The following is a 24785-nucleotide window of genomic DNA, read 5'->3' as shown; positions in this document are numbered from 1 at the left end:
CGCCTCAGGGGGAAAAACTGCAGCCTGATCACTATCGAGATAGTGCCTCAAATTCACCTCTTGGCCACAGACCTCCTGCTCTGCTATTCACTGTTTGACTTCAGCTCAGCTTTCTCAACAACATAAGCCTCTTTCACATGCACAAACACATCAAAAACGCCGTCCTGCTGTCAACCACTCCAAGTCACTCAGCAAAATAAACCCCCTCCTCTTCTCATCCCCCCCCCCCCATTCATCATCGTCTCCATTCCCTGTAGCTATGCCATTGTTTTTGGTCGGGCCAAGCAAAAGGCCTGCTGCTGCCGCTGAGCAACACAAAGAGGAAAGCAGCCGTGTGGCTGAAAGGGAAAATTTAAATAGAGAAGGGGAATGAGCATCCCAGGGGTTAAGTGCTTTCTGATGGAGTTGCTGGAGGGTAGGAGTTGGATTGTTAAGAGATAAAGGTGAGCGTGCAGGCACCCCAACCCTGTGTCCAGCTCAGCTGATATCATGTCACACAGTACTATTACACAACATTAAACCGCATGGCATTAAATATCGACCCCCTGTGCAGATCCAGCGAGCCATCCAGAACTCTGACATTCCTCTAAGCTATTTTGCGGGAGTGCACCAGAGTGCAGAGATTAAGCCTGATGTCACATGCGGCTGTAAGCAAAGTCGCTCTGGGTTTTTATGTCACTCTAGCATGTTCTCTCTCTCTCTTTAATCCCTCTGTGGTTGTGTTCTCATTTACCACAAAGCCATTAAGAGCCATTGTGATAGCAGAAGAGAGCAAGAGCATCTGTAAATAGATAACATTTAGGTCCTATGGAATACTTACTTTGCATATGTTAGGTTGTGAGTATTTTTGCTATTTTTAATGCTTTAGATATGTAATAAATTGATGAGTATATGTATGCATATCTATTATATACCGTGACAGCCTTACAAAAGCCAGAATTAGCAATTTAATCTACATGTTGAATCTCTTTGTTTCTTCTCTTTGTAGTATACTGAAAAAATGTGTCAATTTGGTAACCAGGGAATCTCCTACTTAAAAACATTTACTATACACGCTTAAACAAAAGCTGGATCTATTTTCATTATAGGCGGAGCTATGAAATGCTACTGTTACAAGAGGATCAGCTAGAGTTTGCATGCAAGAACAGGGTCAGTAAAGGTCAGCAGATGATAATCTTGGAGATGATGGTGAGTGGGAGAGACAGATTTGACAGGAAGTTTAAAAAATGGAAGTTCAAAACGATAAAATGTCCTCAAGTTGCACTCAAGAAATATTACATGTCCCTCTCAAAGGAGCAAACACTGAACCTTTTTTAGCACAACTTACATTGCATTGCATTGTATAAAGTTGGGTACAGGTGACATTGTTGATTGGCGAAACAGTTCCATTAGTCATTATAGCAGATTCTTATTATGAAGATTATTTCAAGTCCAATTTTAACATTATTTAAATCCAGGTTTATTAATATTACACCAGATTTTTTTCTAAGTAAGTGAGAACAAGAGTGATCAGAAGTGCTGACAACTGTGATATCACTTTTGATGCACTACCTTTGGTGTCATTCACCTCTCAGTTTCTGAGGCCAGCTAGCATGGCCTAGTCGAAGATCAAGTTTTTACTGCCATTTTAATGATATGAGTCAACGGTTCCCAACCTTTTATGCGCCACAGATTGGTTTAATGACAATATTTTCACGGACCTACCTTTAAGATGCAGTGGATAAATACATCAAATTATAGAAACTGTAGAAATTATCCCCATATCTCACTTATCTTAACTGCACTACTGTATAGTTCTATGTAAATAATCATTCTGTCCATACGATCAATTTTAATCCTACAACTGTTTATAACTTGCATAGTTCACATTTCTGTATAACTGTATATCTCAGATTTCTGTATAGCTTTTTTATTTCATATTTATATCCTGTTCATAGCCTGTACATAGCTTGTACTCACTACAGCCTGTACATACTTATAGTTATTGAATATTCATAACATACTTCATACCGTGTACATTATAACATACCATAATAGACCCATTTCTGTAATATACTTACATATCTATATTATATATTGTAATATATCTATATCATGGCTAAAGCACTTCTGGATGGATGCAAACTGCATTTCATTGCCCTGTACCTGTGACATGTGCTATGGCAATAAAGTTGAATTCTATTCTATTCTAAAATAAAATGATATGACCAAGATTGAGAGTAACATCCTCCTCTCTGCCTCTTAATGCTCTCTGGTCGCTATGGTAATGCGTAAATATTTCTTTCAAAATAAGACACACAAGTACAACACAGGAAAAGACCCGGGGAAACCAACTTAATGATAAAAACCCTGAAAACCATAAATTTCACACCTGAGCCTCAACTCTCACAGCCCAGTACCAAACGACTCATGGAGTGGTACCGGTCCATGACCCGGGGGTTGGGAACCGCTGGTATAAGTGATACCAGTACAGGAGCTGAGAGATTGTCAGATTATGCAAAGGGAGATGTTGCAAGTGGTTGAAAAGCTGAAACTTTCTAAAGAAAAAACAATGACAGGTTGACTTTTAAAGAACAGGGAGCCCATGTATCCCTGTTACTTTCATTGTGGCCATAAAAACAATGGCTCAAACATTCCAGTTCCCCTTGTCCTCCAAAATACATGTTATGGTTAAAATAACTTACACAAAATAAATAAATAATTTTACTAACTTCTGTCAGCTTGATCTTGTATAAAATGTTTTAATATCAAATAATTCCTATAATAGAGGGAAGAAAAGAAAGACTAATATATGGAAAAGCCAAATTTATCACAGTTGGCTAATATTTTATAACATCACCACCATTTTTAATGTGTGTTTCAATGTCAGTGTTGTAAGGCCATCCGGTAAAGGTTTTTCACTCTTCTTAACTGAGCTCAGTTGAATTATGGAGCTCTCTGAGCAGATACTAAAACTCCTGTCAACACAGAGAAAAAAGAGAAAGACATCAATGGGCTGAAAGAGGAAAAGAGAGAAAAAATGGTCTCACTGAGAGGTGGACATAGACAAAGCTGGATGGGGCCACCGGGCTGATAGTAAATCTGGTTTTATTATTGAATGAACAGGCACATGCTCAAGTGAATGGACCAGCAGATTTTCACAAGCAAGGACTTAGGACCATTCTGCAGTCTGACAGTTCGATGATTTTCCAAACCACTGACATGCAACTTAATCAAAATTTGTTCTTTGTTTAACCTGGTTACCTCTGCTAAGAACAAGAATATCCTCTTCAAAGGAAATTAAGGCATCAGTGTTTCAGCACTGTAAAGAAGTATTTAAAGCACCACAACAGGAAGAGCAGCATGTCCTGACATCACAGCCACTTGGGTTTTGTTGACTCTGGAAGACACAAAAGAAGGAAAAACGAAATAAATGACCATCACATGACAAAAGCTGGTAAATGTGTGTCATTCAAGCCTGTTGGAGAGGGAGAAAGCCACGCAGTGACCCATCGAAGACTGCAGTGACTTCCCTCTTTATGACCCATAAAACGCTCTTTTCAGTTCTCTGAATGTGAAGCAGAGGCGTTTCCAGGATCTTTTTCTTTTTTAATGGGGTGGCAAAGGGGTAACAGAACCAGTCAGAGGGAATCATGGGAACTCTGATCTAAAAATATATATGACAACAAATGAAATTTATTTAAAAAAAAATTTGGTCTGATTTTCATGCTTTTGTTATTTCACTTATTGCATTTTACACAGTGCCTTGTACAAGTTACTACTGCACAAAATTTGATTTGATTTTTTTTTTTTGCTGTTTGACATTAGTTTGACCTGCAGTTACATCATCTCCAACAGCTCCAGCCTCCAAATGTAGACTGTTTTGGTCTTTAAAGCTGGACACAGATCTGTAAGATGTGAGATGTGCACTGATGAAAAAATGTTTTCATGTTAACAAAGGAACAGGTTTAGGAACATGAATTAACAGAGTGAATACTGTAACACTGGCAATATTGTGGAAACAGACATTTGCAGATGCCAGACGACGCCTTATCAAAGAAAATTGTGCCCTGGGAGTGAAAACACTGCAGTGACACCTGATATGTGCATCGTTCACTAATAATCTGTAGATGTTTATTGGGAAAAAATGGGCTGTGAGATAACTATTATCTCACAGGTAAAAACTGTGCTGTATGCAGTTCAGTGAAGTTTTTTTGTGTGAATATTTAAAACCTGTGTGTTTATATGCCCATCTGCATTTAAACATCAGTTATTATTCATCTCTGGCTCTCTCCCACAGTATCTTTTGTCCTGTCTTCTTCACCTCACCACCCTCGACCAATTGAGGCAGATAGCTGCCCCTCTCTGAGCCTCCCTGAGCAGGAAGAGATTTATTCCTATTAAAAGGGAAATTTTCCTTTCCACTGTCACCAAGGGCTTGCTCAGTGGGGACTGATTGAATTGAATTGAGCTGAAAAAACTGTTCAGCTTTCAAGTAAATTAAGTGAAGCAGCTTACTCTAAGAAATAGGTTAGCACAAAATTCCCAAAGTACAGAGCATAAACTTTATATAAGAGATGAATACATACTCCAAGTCTGTAATTTGAAAAAAGAAATATGAAATTGTGCTAAATCTTGATTGTTTAAAATGGGCAGGAGGTTGTGAGAAATGTGGTTGCAAAAAACATGTCTGGTTGTATGAAAGTCTAAGAGGAAAGTGGTGACTTTATGGTTTTTGATCAACATGACACTGACTATAAAATTATGGTACCCATTGTGATCCAGAAGAAAAATAAAACAATGTACATGACATAGTTTTCTTGTGACCATAGGAGCGCCCTGTACTTTCATAGTCAGATCCATGAAACCAAAGTGGCTAAAATTCTCCAAAGCCTGTTAAAAACGTAACTTGCAAAGGAGACCTGTGAAGAGCGAAATATGCAAACAAGCAATTTCTATGAAGTCATAGGCTGCTGCATAAATCTTTCACAGCTTTCCCCAAAAAGACAGAAGCAGCTGCTTGCCTCTCTCCCAAGCCAGTAGACAGTTAATAAGAAATAGACAAAAATGATCTGAGGTAATTCACAAGTCACTTTCTTGCTTGCACATCAGGCCTTACTCCTGACCTTTGACTAAAAATCTCTTGACCTCGGCTTTGTCCATCCGTCAGGTGCCAGCTTGCCTTCTGCTGGGATCAGAATTCCTTCAACACGCTCTCTTTTGAGGGGGTATAGTATTTTCTCTCCTGGACAAAAAGAAAAATCACCCATCACTTTACATGCATGGTTTTCATCTTTTGTCTGTGCTTTTCCTTCTCCCATTAAATTTCACATTTCTCCCATGGCACGATGGGGCAATTTCTAGGAAATTTATGACATGCTTCTGACAAACATATCAAAACATTTGGAAGGAAATATGAAATCCTTCACCTCCCTTTTTCCCTTCTCATTGATTTGTTACATCTTCTGGGCGTCTCGTCAACAGCTCATAACTGAGATCAAAGCACCACCTCTCTCATGCAGAGATATCATGAATATTTTGCAGGGTTCATCGCAAGTCGTAGTTGCCCACTGGCTTTGATATGGCTGTCTACCTGAACAGGAATTCATATCAAACTCTCCTCCCTCCCTCTGTTCTCCAGCTTTCTCTCAGCGCAATACATAATAACGGCATCAATGCTTCAGTCCAGGGATTGAAGCAAATCTTCCCTGACTTCAAAACCAAAAGATATCTATCTTGGCAATGGTGAGTTTATGTCTTGTTTTCATATTGGCAAAGCCACAGTGCACTTTGTTTCTCTTCTGCTTTGTTCTTTGTCCCCTCTGCCCTGCATCTATTTCTTTTCTCTGCCTTACACTCTCACTCGGCCGTACCCTTTTCTTCCCTGCCGACCAGAAGAACACAATATGTGGGATCAAACAGCGGGGAAGTAAAGAGCAAAGTGTCTCTCTGTCTCCGAAGCTTTGTGAGGATTAAGGCCAGAAGACTTCTGAGGAACAGTCATAAACTGTGTTCATGCCCACAGGGTGCAGAGAACGAGAGAGACAAAGATGCGGGAGAAAGGGACAATGAGGACACTGGTAAAGCAAAAGAGAAGGAATGTATCTGAAAGCAAGTCAGAAAAACTGCAGTTTCGATTCTGAGGTCTTATATTAGGATATTAAGGGTCTAATTTTTAAGTTGCATCAATCTCTGCTAAAACCAAATGTTCAAGATTGCTAAAAGCGTCATAGCCTTTTTAAATGTTAATATAATTTGCAATAACAGCAGTCCTTGTTCTATGCTATAATTTTTGTTATACTTTTATCTAAGTAAGTCCTAAAGTAGTACATATTTTGGAGGGTGTTATTGTTCAGCCTATTGTATATTTTTGGTATAATAAAAATTCTCACCTGTTTAATAAAATAGTATCAATCCTCATATTAATTGGACAATAGGTGTAAACCTCCACACAGAAAGGTCCCAGCCTGGATTCAAAACCAGGATCTTCGCGGATGGATGGATAGACAGATGGATGGACGGATGGAGCCTTTAATAAAACAAACTAGTTTCTTATGTATGGCGATCTGCCTGCGTTCTCCCATTACTCAAAGAAAATCACTTAGATGTTAGGGCTATATTTCTAGCTGTAGATTGTTTTAGCTTTTCAGTAAACAGTTAAAACAATTTCTAACTATATAAGTCAGGTTTTACAATCAATAAAGTGCAATAACTTGTTTACCATGGTAAACAAGACCATTAAGTTACTAGAATGAGAACTTTTGTGTTAATATTTGTGATGATTTATCTAAGGCTTATAAGTTGAGCAGGTCACATGGGTGAAAAAAACTGCACAACACTGAATCATCCTGACTCTGTATAAACTGGAGGTACTTGCCAGATAGAAGCTAAGCAGTCTACTTGACTACTTATTCCTTTTTCTTCCAGATATCAAAAGGATTATCTCAGGGCTATAACCACAGTAGAGCCATAAGCAGAAGTAAATATATAAGTAAATAATCTTTATGATAATCTACCAAATGCTTTGTTCTGTTTTATGCAGATGACACAATCATCTAATGCTAATCCTCTTCAGTAGTAAAAACCCTTGAGTTCTTAGCTTTTTAACTCAAGCAAAGTTGATGTTAAATTCTGACAGCTCAAGTTGCAAATGATTTTAAAATACAATAGGTTTTTGACTAATCACGTGAAGATCTTTGCAAAGGGTGTTGAAGCTGAAACTAACCACCTGCCTAATTGTATTACTGACCACAACTGTACATGAAAATCACACAATGAAAATCTGAACTGAATGTTTTGTTTTTAATAGGGATGCTTTATACTGCTCCATAATATATTGTTTGGCTGTAAATCCACTAGGCATGATGTTATCAGTTATATAAAGTGAAAAATAAACACACAGTCCTCCCCACCAAGAAGATGATGGTTGTGATATGAGTCGTTAATTATTACAGACTACTTGGGATAAATTTGGCAGTTGTTGGCAGTTATGTATATCTAACTGGATAATATATTGTTAAATTTTAGCTAATGTTCAAGTTGAAAAGCAGCCAGAGGTGATTTTATTCCCACAGCCTTTCAGTTCTCCAAATATTAATGTGTGAAATGACAATAGTTGACATCCAATTTATGGCCTCTTTTAAAAATAGATTTTTTTGTTGGAAGCTGTTCTCCTGAGTGGAAACACGTGTATTTTAGCTGAAGGAAATCTGAAGCACTACAGATAAATGAACAATGAGGGAGTTTAGCTAAGAAAAACAAAGACAGCAGAAGATAATTCTGCGAAGATGACAGGTTATTATATGAAGGGCTTTGCTGGGATTTCCAGCAGATTATGTGAGTGAAGTATGATTATGCTGGGTTATGACTTGTTGTGCATTCAGACGCTACCGTTTCTGGCAGAGTAAGTCCTGCACAGATGTGAACCTGGGATCAGAGCCATATGAGAGACTCCTTTCTGTGCTCTCCTCTCTGTTCCTTCTCTGCACATGAAGGTGGCAGGTTGGCCTGCAGGTGTAGAAATAAACCAATAAAAGGAGGGTAACACACAGGAAATTTTACTACAGCTATGAGCTGGAGAAGGGCTGTTCCAAGTGTCCTAAAGCATTTAACTGCAGGAGCCTGTGAAATTCACTGTTCTGATCACTGTAAAAGACAACACATGTTGGTAAGGCTTATTAAAAGTTTTCCTCTGGATAAGAACGAACACTTTTTATTTTGCCATTTACCAATTTAGCTCACGAAATCATCCTTTTTATAGTTTGTTTGACCAGTATAGGTTTGGCTTTGGTCAAAGTGGCAAAATCAGTATGTGCTCTTCTTTAGTTAAAGAAGAAAATCCTATTCTCATACACGTACAACTCAACAGTTTCCGAGACAGTGGTTACTGTCCTAGTCTCTATAGCTCAGTTATATTGTTATTGTCAGTTATCTACACCCTTCACATTCCTTCCTTCCTTCCTTCCTTCCTTCCTTCCTTCCTTCCTTCCAAAAGCGTTTTATCTCAACCATATATACCTGGTTGCTTTTAATCGCCATACATTAGTTTGTGTAAACAAACTAGACAAAGAAAATTGTGTGGTCTCAGCAACGAGTTGAGCGGGCTAGCTGCACTGAAAAGGAAGCTAACCATAATTTTGTAACTGCAAATATTTTATAAAAAAACAGCAGTGCAGAGGAAAAGGTGTTTGATTCAGGTGCACTGGTGGTTCGCAAGACTGACAAATGCAAGTCTCATGCTCCCCTCTCTGAATTTGTGTTTTCCTGCTCTATGGTTGGGTGTACAGACTTTGTCATCCAGTCTAATAGCAAAGACATAGCTGTGTGACGTAAGAAGAAGACTGATCAGCACAATCAGCTGCCAAAGCATGGAGAGGTACGACTAAAATGTCAAGAAATCCACACGACCTTATTAGCATTATTTTATGCAATATTAAGGTGCAATTTAACTCCAGGTATCCTGGAGATTGAGATTGCCCACTCTAGTATCTTTAATAGCATCCAGTTGCTACGTGGCTCTGTTTTAAAAGAAGTGGGTGTTGGGCAAATGAAAAGAGTCTCACTTACTCTTTTTCACAGTTGGTCAAACATTAGGAATTGTACAAGTTTGTTTGAAACCTGTCACAGAAACAATTCAAATTGACAGGGGAAAATGTTTTCACATCAACACACAATCGCGGGCCTCCTGACAGCCTCCTTTTCTTTTCTCTCTAAAGTTTCCGCTCCACACAGCGGCCGTGGAGCCGGGAGAGGGCTGTGACAAGAACAATACAGGTCAAGTGTGCAATTACATCTTCACCTGTTGACAAAACAGCTCAGAGAAAGTAACATCCTGCCAAGTCCTGTGTTTTCAACCATGTTTGCCCTCCAACCTTCCTCCCCTCTGCAAACATCTTTCATCCCTCTCCAGCTCCCACGTTTAATGGAGCCTCGCTTGACTCGGTATGAGGCTCAAGTGAACTTGTCAAAGTCAGACGTCGCTCCCAAAGATGAAAGGAGCTTTGGTGGTCCCTGCTGTGAGGTGTGGTGGGGGAGAAGAAAAGAGAGAAACGGAGACGACACTAATACCCAGATACAGTTGCATACTCAGCTCTGCATACCTCATTGTTGCAATTTGTCTCTCTGTTTATTACTTTTTTCAAGGATCTTGTTCAGGGAAGATCATACATTTGGCATGACCTAAGGGAGGCCTTCCCCTGTCAGCAATGTTGTGGTCAGAGACATATAGCCAAAAGGCTCAGGTGGGTTTCTGCACTGCATGGTTCAATTGTCACCTGATGTGAAGGGAAGTGGGGAGCGAATGGCTTGACCACACCTCAGTCTTAAGAGCTTCAGGCAAACCTTTGGTGTGAACGACCAGCTCTTTGTTGGAAAGCTGACAGGGCAGATAGCAATTTCCTGGGAAATGGGTACAAGTTAGAAGCACAAGAGTGATCTCTCTGTGCAGCAATGACACACACACACACACACACACACACACACACACACACACACACACACACACACACACACACACACACACACACTTATAAATCAGAGAGGGTGGTAGTAGGTGATCCTCACATAACACTAATGGCTCCAATGACTCAGAAGGAAATAGGTTAAGCTGACACTTGGGTTCCCATGCAGAAAAGTAGGTAAAACACTAATGCTTCTGTGTCAGTGCTATATCCCATATTAATGAGACCTTGGTATACAATGTAAAAAGCCATATAAACATCAAATTACAAATACTCTTCAAAAGAAAAATCAGGTAATGAAACTCTTCAAAAGGGGGTTTAAACTGGATTAGTTTGGAAATTGTTTAATTGTTTCTGTCTGATGCCATCAGAGTTGCAGAAACATGCCCAAGGTGTCATTTGCCACTGATATTTTGTTGTAATGTTCATGACAAACATTAGCAACATGTAGGCCTGTTTTTGAGGAAGGCCCAAGATCGCCATGCTCAGTTTGAGAGCAAAACCTTTTTGCACGTTTCCTTTCACTTGCGGCTTGATTAGATTTAGGCTAGAAACATCAGCACTAGCTTTAAGAACGGATTGTTGTTTGAGTTAAAATATCCTGCTTCACATGAACCTGCACAGTGAGAAATTATGCTTGTATGGTGCATTTAAATACAACACCAACAGCTTCGATGGGATGGGTATCCTGTGATGGAAGTCAGCACTTTGTAGTACAGAGACAGAGAGACAGCAAAGCCTGGTTAGAAATTCTTGCCGTGACTTGTCTAAAAGAGATGCATTCTCTAAGTTGCACTCCAATCAATCATAGCTTGCTATGGTTCATAAATTGCACGCAGTACAGGTATCTATACTGCCCTTAACTGTCATATGAGTTTAAATTCTTACTTTTAGCTTTAACAACTTTAACTCTTGTTTAAAGTTTTCAGTGGGAGGGGAATTTAATCTAAATTTCTTAGGCATCCCCAAATTGAATTTCTCCTACCCATACACCAATCATAATCATACAAGTATGATCGCCTGAAGGTGGGCTGTGGTATCTGCTTGAAGATGTTAGCAACAGATCCTTAAAGTCATTCAGTTGTGAGAAGGGGCCTTCATGGATTGGATTTGTTTGCCCAGCACATCTCACAGAACTGTGATTGGATTAAGATCTGGGAAATGGGAGTCAAGTCAACACCTGAAACTTCTTGTTGTGCTCCACAAACCTTTTGCTTTGTGGTACAGAGCATTATCTTGCTGAAAGAGGCCAAAGCCATAAGGGAATGCCATTTCAGTAAAAGGGTGTACAGCAGCGGTCCCCAACCTTTTTTGCGCCACGGACCGGTTTATGCCCGACAATATTTTCACGGACCGGCCTTTAAGGTGTCGCGGATAAAGACAACAAACTAAAACTAGTACCGGTACCGAAAAAAAAAGAAGATTTATTCATAACACACGTGAAAAGACCCAGGAAAACTGAGTTAACGATAAAAACAATAACAAAATAACGCTGAAAACCGATAAAAACCCTGAAAACCATACATTTCATACCTGAGCCTCAACTCTCGCGGCCCGGTACCAAACGACTCACGGACCGGTACTGGTCCGAGGCCCGGGGGTTGGGGACCGCTGGTGTACAGAGTCTGCAACAATGCATGGAGCAGCTGCTACGTGTCAAAGTAACATCCACATTATCATCACCTCCACCTGCAGGGCCCCTGCAGAGATGCTCTGTGTTTTCTGACCCAAGGTTTCCATTGCTCAAAGCATTACACAGCTTCTGCCAGCTTGCATGCTTCACATAGTGTATTCTGGTGCCAGGTGTTTCCCAGGTAAGAATGCACACGCACACATGATGTAAAAAACAAACAAACTGATTCATCAGACCAGCCACCTTCTTTTGTTGATCCAGGGTCCAGTTCTAATGGTCACATGCCCATTTTTGACACTTTTGGCCCCATACACAGCAAACTGCAGACAGTGTTTTTGACACCTTATATTCAGAACCAGCATAAAATGACCACAGCGTTAACACCGGCCAACCTTCACTCCCCACATGCATCACTAAGCCTTGGCCTCCCATAAACCTGTTGGTGGTTCCTTCCTTGGACCCCATTTGATAGATCATTCTGACCCAGTTGTCTAGCAATCACAATTTGGCCCTTGTCAAACTCACTCAAATCATAATTCTTGCTCATTTTTCCTGCTTCTGGAACATCAACTTTGAGGACAACATGTATATACTGTATTGTCAAAATGTCAAATGCTAATGAGTAGCCTTTGATTCTGCTGATGCCTATCTTTCACTTTCATGGAGTCCTGCTTCTTAGAGGCTGCTTTGTGTCCCATTCACACAAGGCTTACATTACATACTTAATGCAGTTTAAAGGACATGTATTGTGCAGTAAAGAGGGGGAAAGAACAGCAACTCTAGCAGAGCAGCTGCAGCTGCAGCTCCATGTTGAAAAATGCATGACTACAAAGCAATATGGGGCTAAAAATAAACAAGGTGCCAATGTGAGTTTTCTGTACTTAGTAAATTAAGTATTTAACGAAGTCAATAAGCCAGTGTTAGAACTTAAGAAAAACAACTTAAGAAAACACTTTAGTGCAGGTACACAGTGTTCCCAGGTCATGATGGAGCTGTCCAAATTGGCCCAGATACGTTTGGCCTGCTGTGTAAGAGTCCTGGGAACAACCCAGTCTACAGTTTGTGAGTGGGTGGCCTGATCCAGATCTGCATATAGTTTCATATACCATGCATCTCCTTTGTGCATTGATGTACTCTCTCACACACACAGAAGCTATACAAGAAAATCAAAATACAGTGTGTTCCACTTATTGAGAATTTCTATCAGTTAATATGAAAATGTTTTCCCTGTGGAAACCACCAGTTGGTCAACCGCAAAAATTCTCCTCTGAAAGAAAACCCAACTGGCAAACTCTTTGAACAATCAACCACAAGACGTCACAGTGGCGTTTAAAATGGTTTTAGGGTTTAGATTTAGAGAGGGATAAGGTTTGGTGGAGCGATATAGGGGTAAAAACGGAAACAAGGAAGAATGGAGCTGGGCTGGATATTTAACACACGTAAAAAATGAGTTTCCATAAAAACAGCACAAAGGGCTCATTCATTGTAGAGACAGTTATTGTAGTTTTGTTCTCTTTTTTAAATTAAGGAGAAATATATATGTGTGTGTGTTTAAAAAGCTGTTTAACTGTCAACAAAGCCCTTTATAGGAACTGGTCGTTACAAATATTTTAAAGCAGCAAAAATACAAACATTACCAAGATACCTTTGTATATGAAAAATGTACCAATACCACTCCCACCCCAACAATAGCAACAGCAAGAAAGCTCTAGAAACGACTGTATACTACTGACCCAGCTCTGAAAAGGCAGATAAAGTAAAATATGAACAAATGCAGTGGAGCATTTAGCAGCTAGAGTCGGGTACTTCCCACAGGTGTAACTGGAGAACCACACAGAAGAAAGTATGTATTGTTGGATACTCATGGACAGAAACATCACTCCAAATGTACGGACGTCACTACTATGACAAGTTACATCATGTCATAGATATCTCAAAGTTAAGGCAGTAAACTTAATTTCTCTGTGTATTTTGACCTTTGGTCATCATGTCTGCAGCATGCAGGTCACTGAAAACTTAACCATTTAAAAAACGTCAATGTCCAGAAACTTGTTTTTCTGCCTTTATGTGTGGATATAACACAGCAGAAAACTGAACCTATCATTCAAAAATAGATACAAATGCCAAAATTTATGTTTATTTATCTGGAGCCATTACTTTGAAAAAACTCCATTAGAAACCTGAATTTTTAAACATTTTCAAAAATGTGCCTTTATCTTCTTTTGTGACATCAGACTGTGTGTTGTAATGTTGCTTGTAGGCTTTTGATTGGCAAACACTTATGTACATTTAGAGCTATATTGCAGCCTTTTTTGCTTTTGTATACTCATGAAATCACTTCTTTTTTTTCTAAATGAAAGTGTAAAAAAATACCCCTATATGTGTGGATTTCTCCTAACTGTCTAATGTTAGCCTCTTCCTATTCTGAACCCAGTTGGTGTAGGCTGTAGCTCAGGGGATATAGCAGTTCATCTGCTACTCGAAGGTAAGATGCTGAACCCTGAGTTGCTCCTGATCTGTTTGTTGAAGTGTGAACGTGTGTGAATGTTAGAAGGAAGCACTTAAACGTTTTTTAAAAAAGTGAAGATGTTTGTTGAATAAAGTTCTTTGAGTGCCCAAAGAGTAGAAAAGCACGTTACAGGAAGCAAATTACTCACTATTTATTATTAGTTTTTCACCTGACTAAGTCTTAATGCTCAAACTACCCTTTGAAGTTTTATCAGAAAGACTAAAACTCAAACCGGTCCTCACATAGATAGTTGTAGAAGTAAAAACAGACACATATGCACATGCACACCCGCTGGCTTGAGACTGGGAAGCAGAGAATTACAGGCAACCACAAAGACATTCATGAGCAGTCCCATGGCAGCCATCACCCAGAACAGGACTGCTGCCACAGAACTGCAGGGGCAGAGAAACCCTCCGTTTGTTGACTCCACAGATTAGTGGCTTAATATAACAACACAAAGACTGCCTTTCTCTTCAATCCAACCAGGGAATAAGCAGAAGACTAACCACAGCAGTTGCATAATTTATTTTCTTTCATTATCTGTCACCACAGCATGTTTTTTAAAACTTTAATCATGTTCATAAGTGAAACGTGTACCCTAAAAATGCAAACATTACCACTGATAGGATCTGAAAAAGCTTCTTCTCTTACATATTTCCCTCATGTTTGTAAGGTCCTGCTGGCTGGTCAGCTGACTTGTGAAGTCTCGTAGACATTTTCCCAACCAAGGGTAATTAAGATTCCTCCAGCACAAGGCATAACACCATTGTTTACTGCTGATTCAAGCACGACTGCATAACTACTATCTTTCATAATGACAGATGACAAAGCATGAATCCCAAGGCATCTACATAAGTCTTGTTTTTTGTTTCAGAGCATGTTTGCTTCACTCACACACTTGTGTTGCTCTTGTCCTGTAATTTCATGTTATGATTCAGCACATGAAGTCATCAGTGGTTGATTAGCATTATATGCTGGGCTTAGGAAGCCAGATGCATATGACGTGATTAAGGAAAAGATAAAGGATTGGAACAGGAATGTGTAATCCAAGTACTCTCTGAAGGAAAAGGATTTATATCAGTGAACAACATATCTAATGAAGAAGCAGACCACATGCAGATGGGAAGATGGAATAGTTGTAATTGGATAACTATTCTACCCTAAAAAAATCTAACATTTAGGACAGCTGTCAGTTTTCAGAAAATGACTGATATTGGGACACTGAAGGAAGTGAAAAGGACAGATATGAAGTAATGAAAAAATGTGATAAGGCACCAAAAACACAATCATCTCTGGCACGACTGGACATAATCTGACCAACAAGACAGGGAAACAACACTGAGACGAGACTGACAACACAGCGAGGGGGAGAGCGAGAGAGACACACAGATGAGACCAAGACAACCAGGACACGAAGCACTGACAAATAAAACAAGTAACTAAGAATTAGAAATAAAGCAACAACATAAATCTTAAAGACAAAACAATCACACATCAACCTTCAAATCTCCAAAAATCAGAAAACAGAGAACAGACCCGGGGGTCCTCACACAGTCATGATATGTACGCTAAAGCAGCGGTCCCCAACCCCAGGGCCTCGGACTGGTACCGGTCCGTGAGTCGTTTGGTACCGGGCCGCGAGAGTTGAGGCTCAGGTATGAAATGTGTGGTTTTCAGGGTTTTTATCGGTTTTCAGCGTTATTTTGTTATTGTTTTTATCGTTAACTCAGTTTTCCTGGGTCTTTTCACGTGTGTTATGAATAAATCTTTTTTCGGTACTGGTACTAGTTTTATTTTGTTGTATTTATCCGCTACACCTTAAAGGCCGGTCCGTAAAAATATTGTCGCACATAAACGGGTCCGTGGTGCAAAAAAGGTTGGAGACCGCTGCGCTAAAGTATCACGATTAATTCAAAAGTTTAAAGAAGCTGTTACGGTCTGTTGTGGCAAGGCCAGCTGTGATTGTGAAAACTCCTCTGTTGCACCAACCGTTTGCATGTCATCATTTACTTTATCCTTATATATGCTCCTACCAGCCGTCTAACCTTGCCTTTCTAACTTCGTCTCCAAACTGCTCGATCACACCTTATTATAAGCAATAAGTGCAATATAATAATCAGTATATTCTTTAATATAGTGGTGAGCCTATGATATTGTGTAGCTGCAACAGATGGACATTAGTTCCACATTACTATCAACTATCAATCTTCAGCAGCTGCTAAAGATCTGGGTCAGTCCGTTTGTTTTCCTGCATGAGTCTGTGTTTTGGCCCGAGGTGCCTGACAGCGCTGCTGATATATGGAACTGTATTGTCATCAGTCATAACTCCAACACACTAATTACAACCACAGACTTGTAACGGGTGCTGCCGCCTTTAACCTTGCACTTTATGACAACAAAGATGGGTTTTGTGTGTGTAGGAGTGGAGGAGGAGCATACGCAGCTGAGTAAAGACTGACACCGCTGCCACACCTCTAACTGATTGGCTGCCTTGACCTTAGACCTGCCGCCTCCACAGAGATTAAAAAGCAAAAAATTATTAGATAATAAGCCACAGTGCCTAAAGCTATTCAAGTATTCAAACAAATGTGAACATAAAGATTACATTAATATTTTTATACTGCAAGATATTGAACACTTAGTTCATAATTAACTCTCCTAAGTTTCACCCATGGGATAAATGTGAAAAGAGCCAATTTTAATGAATCATGAATAAATCATACTATTAGATAAGTTACTTTCATTACGTATTTAGTAGAAGTACTTGATTTTCCAAAGGAGTATAAGATCAATGTCCTGTCACAGTTTTGAGAATGCTGAAGTCTACCTGCTGGGCTGTCAGAGCACTATGCAACCTGTCACTGGTTTATTTAATCTTTCATAATCGCCAATCCAAAAAAAAAAAAAGAAAAAAAATCAATCTCTTAACTGGATGCAAATATTACAGAAAACTTCACAAAATGCATTTAGGACATTTTTAGCTCAGTGACGCCATCTACTGTGTCTAACTTGCAAATGTGAGACATCAGGGTAGTTGAATAACTGTATTTACATCAGAATCAGAATGATTAATTATAAATTTTAATTAAAACATCATAACCTCTATACTACTATACTAAAGGACCTCTGACCTTTGTTTAGGCGTCATTGCACTCTCAACATCTAAATATGCTACATTTTGTGTTTTTGTTACTAAATATCATGATGTTAGTTTTACACCTGTTGAGAGTCAGTATTATTGGAAAAAAATTACAGAGTGTAGCCATAATTCAGTGAACTCCCCCCAATGTATACTTTATAGTATATATTGGGAGTTTAAGAGTTAAAGTGTGCCAAGTGATGTACTATAGTATTATTAACTTTTAGCTGTTTAAGATGAATATTTTGCCACCTTCAAAATTTGCTGGCCCCCAGCGGCCCCCCTTGGCAGGACTGTCCTGTGTTGGTAATGATGCCATAAGATTGCTGGTGCCAATCCCAGGACAGATCCCTGATGCATCTCACACTCTTATATGATCTATTTGTGTTTCCTGAACAAGTTTGCACTTGAAGTTAACTCCATCCTGGGAGAGTCAGTCTTAAGCTACTTCTACTCAGCTCTGCTGCAACCATTATAGCAATGGTTAGGACAGTTTCAAATAGATTTGAACAGTCATGTATGTCCCAGACCCCCAGAGCCAGAATCCTGCCAAACGCTATTATTCATATCAGTAAATGTGACATTAACAACACTAGACAGTTTTCACTCTCCCCTGTCTCCAGTAGAGGAGCTGCCAAAATATAACATTAGAAGACCACATCAGAAAATAATATTAAAATACATGCTTACTACTATTATTATATTTATTTTAAGGGTCCTGTGCAGCTCCAAAAAAGGTAAAATTGCATATGGTTTAGAGAACAGTAAAGCTGGATGAATCTCCCAGGAACTGTGCTTTCCTGGGTTCATGCTGCTTCTGTCCTCATTTAGCATTGGTGGTCACCACAAAGAGACATTCAGTATCAGTGACCTTTTTTTTTATATTCATTTGTACTGGCACTTGAGTTGCACTGGTTTCATTGCAGGAAATAATAGATGCTGCAACTCATAAGAAAAAAAGAAGAGAAGTCAACAGTCAGAGTTTTCTGTGCATGTCTCATACATGTGATATATGTACTATATAACTACAGCACGGTATGATATTACTCAAATTTACAGTTTAAAAAAACACCCAACCTGGAAACAATTTATTTTGTTTATTTTGATTAAACATAACTAGTCACAAATAATGCTATAACTTGTTGTCATGAATCCATGAATCATTTTTTCCTGAACAAGGTGTTATACACATATATTTCCATAAAATCAGTCACTGTAACATTTTTGCATGAAAAGGCCAACAGACCAATGGTATTTCTCAGGAACAAAAACTAAACCCCTTTTAGTCCCCTTCAGCTACTTTTGCAGTCCACGGAGCAGAATCATGATGGAGAAGATCCTGCTTGGTGTCTTGTATGTCTCAGGTCAGTAAATTTTATTTTCAACCTCTAGCAGTGCTTATTGTTATGATGTGTCCACCTCACATGGTCATAATTTTGTCACAGGCTGGCTCATCCTCTGTAAGTGCCGTCAATACCACTTTGTCAGTCAACCTTTGACTTGGCATGAAGTTGCTCATTACTGCAGAACTCAATACACAGAACTGGCTGTTACCGAAGACATGAATGAAATGAACCAACTTAAAAAGAAAGTTTCATCTGCTGGTTACAAGTCTGCAGTCTGGATTAATCTGTACCCATATCCACTATAAAAATTACTACAGAGAGGACAACTTCATCAAGGAAGACCAGAAAATAGAAATGGCACCTTTCTTTGTTCGTTTTTTCTGTCGAAGCATTTCATTGAATGGAGTAAGGTAGAATAACAATTGCTCAGTGGAACATCCATTCATCTGTTATAATGGTGAGCACGCACAAAAAGAGTCATGTTATTGTCATAAAGTTATTTTGGTTTTAAATTCCATGTAACTAATCTTGAACCATTTGTCCACAATTCTCTCTGCAGGTACAAACCCTCTGGGTCCTGAATATGTTTTTGTGAATGAAAGCATGGACTTTTTCAGAGCTTTGAAGTATTGCAGAGAGAATTTCACCGAACTAACTCGCACATGGAACAAAGACGTGCAGTCATTGTTGCCCAATGGAACTCAAGCATGGGTTGACACGATTGGACTTGTGCACAATCTCTGGAGAACTAGTTTTGGATACTGGGATGATTTTCCGCAGACATTTGATTCAGAATATGAGTTGTGTGGTGTTGCAGATTTGCAGAGATTAGGAAAATGGAGGTTACTTCCCTGTGAAACAAAGCTACCATTTGCTTGCTACAGTAACCTGCAAAGCAATGATGTAGAAAAGGAAGTTAAACAAAAAGGTACTCATTTATATTTTCATGATCCTAAATCAATACATCTGCAGACCTTTAGGTCTTTAGATACTTTCTTTTTCATTAGCTCTTTTCTTTCTCAGTAATAAACCTGAAGTTGAAAATAGACGGCGCCTCCCTGAATGTGAATGACTCAGCTGTGAAAGCAGACCTTTTGAAGAAGGCAAGTCTCAAAAATCTAACCTTAGATTTCCATTTTATGACCTTTTGTGGGGGGGGGGGGGGGGGGGGGGGGGGGGGGGGGGTTAGGTTTAGTAGCTATAATTTTCTATTGTATACAATTTAAAGAAGTGTTACATTATTAGGCGGTTCAATGTAAACCTGAACATTTCACAAAACAGAATAGTTCTCAGCAATGTGTTCAAATTTTTTTTTTTTTTTTTTTTTTTTTACATTTACATTTTACAATTTCAGAATGAACTAATTTAACTATATTTTGGTCTTTTGGTTCAGACATATTGACTATTTGTTCTCATTCAACATTTTAGTGAATCAGTTTTTATATTTTAAATGTGCCATTCGCTGCCCAGGCAGTGTTAGAAAACAGTTCTCAAGTAAAAGTCCTGCTGTGTACATCTGTGTATATGTGAATACTAGCGTGGACTGTGGACCGTGTCTATTAGGTCAAACACAAAACAGTAAGAACACGTTACAGTATGTTCTGAGGTGTATGTATGTCATTCCCATTAGTTTCATTTAAAGAACTGACTAAGTATGTACTACTCAGCTTGAATAGTCAGACGGCAAGAAAAACGTCTGAGTGTGATGCGAAAATTTGCTTCTTAAATAACCCACAACACCATGTGAAGTTCTTCAAATTAAGCTCAGCTTCTTGGTTTTCATCAAAGCTTGCTGGTTTCAATAAATGAGATCACCTGTTCTTGTGAGTTATTCAAAGGATCAATTTACACAGGGAAAATATGCAGATAGTTTTTAATAAAATTACATGTTATTCTATTTTTTTTTCACATGGGCTTTTGCTCTAATCTACATGCCCTCTGACCTTTGTTGTTCTCAGAGTACTTATTCCTAGAAATGCAGTTTTAAAGTATCTACTGTTTATATCTTCCAGCTGCAGGACAAACTGAATGAGACTGGAGTGAGTGGAGTCACTCTGAAGTGGAGAGAGCAGCCTGATGGAGAAGTCTTCCACAAAGAAGGGAGAAATTCACAGAAGGAAAAAAAAAACTGAACTGTGAAATTGAAAACCGATCTTTACATCTGCTTATCTTCAACACATAGTGGTTGTTTAGTGTTTCTGAAATGTATTTCTAAATTGTCATTTAGTACAGCTTTAGTGTTTGCAGTTATTAATGATACTCCCAGACATCTAAAACGTGTCATCTCTCAGTGACTTAAGTGACTTCATTTGCATGATTTCCACTTTGATATTTAATATTGTTATACAGAAATGAGTTTTAAGCTTTAAGCTTCTTTGACTATTTTTTGTTTCATATGTTAAGCAAGCTTTCACATATTGCTGTTTTCTGTCTTTTCTGGTAAAGACATGTTCTATCTATCTGAATTGTAAAAGAATCAAAATGATGAATTTGTGTATGATTGTGTGCAGGTAGTCTAATGTTTAGTTTGAATGTGATGGTAAGTCCCCTGCTTATTATGTTTAGTTCCTACTTCCTTTTGCAGTTAACCACCAAGAATAAATATAAAACCTGTACTGTATGTGTGATCTAGATCTCCTTTCGATAGCAAGGCAGCTATTTCCATAAATGAAAATTAAGTTACTTGAATCCTGTGATGAACATAAATGTCAGGAATCTCTTGAAAATGTTTCAAACTGAACAGACACAAAACAGAAACATTTGTTGTTGGTCTAAAAAGTCAAAATGTGTTTAGATTCATCATTGCTGGCCAGGATCCACTGATTTATCAGTTTGCAAATAAAAGGCTAGTTATAAACACATTATTTAAACTAGTAAATGACATTCACTTGCTCACCAAAGACATCGACTTCTTTAAACAGTCCCTGAGTACACTGATGGAATGCTCTAATTAGACTGTGTGTATTAGGGCTTGGAAAGTTTGGCAGGTCAGGCTCTGGTGTGGTCGCCATGAGATTTGTCACTCATCATCAGAAACCTCAGTATGGATGGATAACATTTGATTTTGTTTACTAAAGATTCTTATGCTGGTCTGAAACTATTTAAATATATTAACAGGCTTTGACTTTGGATTACAGACTGTGGTGGTAGGTTGAATAATAAGTTTAATGTGAGAGTGTTGGCCAACAGCCTGTAGGTCTGATAGCAATACTCTATGCAGCTTCTTCATGACAGCCATGGTAGGAAAAGAGGTGGGTGAAAACAGATCCAACAACATGGAGCTGAGTGAGCAGAAAATGTATGAGAGGAGTAATAGGGAGGGAAATTAATGGCAGCAGGCTGGCGAGTGGAGATTGGAAGGTTTGTGAAAAGAAGAGCAACAAGCAGAAGAAGGCAGGAAGTCTCAGAGAGTGAGGTCGGTAAGGTGCGGTGAGGTGAAGAAGTCTAAGTCTATTTCCTTCATGTGGTGGTGAAGTTTGAAGGTGAAGGTGAAGTAAAGAAAAAGGGATCTGCTAAAACTCACAAAGATAATAAGAGTAAGACATAAAGTATTCTGGGGTGTTAGGGGATGGCGACTTGAGGACTGGGTGTATCATGAGCTACCTCTGTTGATTTCCCTCCTCTACACTGACAGTATACTGCTTATACTAACTTCATACTAGACAGTGTAACGTTGTTATAGAGGTTGGATTTAGTGAATGAATCTAAACACCATAAGTTTAAATGCAAATTCATCTACTAGACATCATAGGTTTCATCACAGACAACGATTAGACGGCCTACGGAGAGGAGGTAATGGTACTGTACAAGCAGTGCCTGGAAAATAACCTGTCTCTCAACGTCAGCAAGACAAGAGAAGATATAGAAATGATAGTCAACGGTCACATTTCTATTTATGATTTCTTTATCTATTTATAATAGTGTGTAAATATATATATTTTATATATACTTAGTCTCTTAACATTTTTTACAAAATGTTTAATTTCATAAATATTTTATTTTTTACTATATTTTTTACTGTACTATACTGCTGAGTGATTTGTCTTCAGCTCGTCAAGTACATTTCATTGCAATATTGACCCTGTGCTAACTTACATATGACAAATAAAACTGAAACTGAAGCTGAACTGAACTTGATGGAACCCACCACTGACCATGAGCACCACAACCAACACAGTGCTTTACTATCAATCCATCACAGTACAACAACCGTACCTTTATCTACTGCACAAAACTTCCCAGTATTTTCATGAAACATTTGAATAAAACAAAGTAGGTATACCTTAGTTTGTTTTGCAGCATGTTTCACAATATGAAAATACATAATGATGACCTTCCATGCAATCTTTAAATCTGCAGTTTATCAAGCATCACTGATAAGCAGTGTTGGGAAGGTTACTTTTAAAATGTATTCCGTTACAGAATACAGAATACATGCCCCAAAATGTATTCTGTAACGTATTCCGTTACGTTACTCAATGAGAGTAACGTATTCTGAATACTTTGGATTACTTAATATATTATCGTGCTTTTTACAACAACGTGAATGTACTATTGCTGTGTGATTTATTACTATTACTGAAGGTCCGCGACTCCGAACTGTAGTAAAGGGACCTCTGACTAATACGGCGGGGTCCCTGTCGGCTCATAGCCGAAAAATAGCTTTACTTTGTTGTGTGGGTCAATTTTTCTTGCGAGAGACAGAGAGAGGCGTTGAAAGACTGCTCCAACGGAACTTATTGTTTTCGGAGGAAAACACGAACACGGTGTACAGTCGAGTCTTAATAGCTTACTTACAACTGGGCTCGTCAGGCACTCTTCTTGGCTGCAGTGGTTATTATTATATTTACATGCTTCCAGCTCCCGTTTTTCCTCGACGACAACTCGTACCTTTCCACTCGCCTTTTTCTCCCTCCTCGCGCTCACAGACACATAACGTGTATGGCAGTCCATTCTCCCTGCAACACGGACTATACTGCCCATGATGCTACATTCTTTAGAGCTATGCTTGTAGCATTCTGCCTGTTAGCTTAGCACAACAACAACAACGAAAAGGCGCTCTCTCACCCAGGAAACACACAGTCGCAGAAAGAGAGAGAGAGCGTCGCCCTGTAACCATGGCAACCGTAACGCTGCCGCCTGGAACGAAAGAACGTAGCTGTCAAACAAAACCCAAACAGTCCTGACCCGCGACAAAATGAAACAGGAAAGTACCGCAGTGTAATCCATTTATTTCAACAAAGTAACTGTATTCTGAATACCACCTTTTTAAACGGTAACTGTAACGGAATACAGTTACTCATATTTTGTATTCTAAATACGTAACGGCGGTACATGTATTCCGTTACTCCCCAACACTGCTGATAAGTCCGTACCTTCAAATGTTATCTCTCTTCTTCCTCTCTGCTTCTGTCTTTCTTATATCTTTCTCCATCTCTGAGTGCAGTTGTCACACTCTTTTCTCTCTCTGGGAAATACCTGCAAGGACTAGCAGACACAGTCAGCAACAGACTGAACACAAACAGATTGTGTGTTTGCTGGTGTTAGATAGAAACATTGTATTTGAAGTTGCCTGCCTTAAAAAAAATCTTAGGAGTAAAAACGTGTTACTCTCGTTATGCTTCCTCATCTTCAGTAGTGCTAGATAGAAGACGAAGTACCACAACTTACAGATACCTGTATTCAGTGTGGATTATTTTAACCCCGGGTAAAAATGCTATAAATGATATACTGTAATTGAATAAGGGACATTTGAAACTTCAGTACAAGAGAGAGAAATGATATTTAGCTTCTTTCAGTGACTGTCTGGCTAAAAATGATGGAAATTTCGTTCACAAATGACAGCAAGTCATCTTGAGCCACAGACAACATCCCTGTCCTTTATTTATCCAGCTAAAAAGTCTCATTGACAATAAAAAAGTATTTTTTAAGGGATATGGCCAAGACACCATCAAAAACATCACCGTTCTATAAAGATATTTTAAGTGGCCGAAAAAAATGATTCATTATCATGTAGGTACAAAAATGCAGACTTACAAAAACAGGTATATTCTTTATTTAATATATATCTAACCTATAAATCATCTTCACTGCACTCTATTCACCAATATAAGCAAAGTCATTACACAATAAAAATACGCAGAAACATAGGAGATTGATTTTTTTGGCAGACGATCGCTTTTTTGCACAGGACTTTTCTCCACAATGTGACTTCTTGGAA

General features: G+C 38.8%; 1 long non-coding RNA gene across 1 annotated transcript; it reads right to left on the bottom strand.

Annotated features, from left to right (window-relative positions):
- Positions 1–2762: 2762 nt before the first annotated feature.
- LOC308396062 lies at positions 2763–23937 on the bottom strand. The gene is made up of 3 exons (XR_013971499.1): positions 23363–23937; positions 5106–5224; positions 2763–3379 (listed from the first exon to the last, which is right to left on the bottom strand). It is a non-coding gene; the product is annotated as an uncharacterized lncRNA (long non-coding RNA).
- Between the last annotated feature and the right edge of the window lie 848 nt (positions 23938–24785).

This window comes from Rhamphochromis sp. 'chilingali' (genome assembly GCF_963969265.1).
Source record: "Rhamphochromis sp. 'chilingali' genome assembly, chromosome: 4".
Classification (NCBI taxonomy): domain Eukaryota; kingdom Metazoa; phylum Chordata; class Actinopteri; order Cichliformes; family Cichlidae; genus Rhamphochromis; species Rhamphochromis sp. 'chilingali'.
Note: the sequence above shows the minus strand (reverse complement) of the source record. Positions and strands in the feature narration are given on the sequence as shown.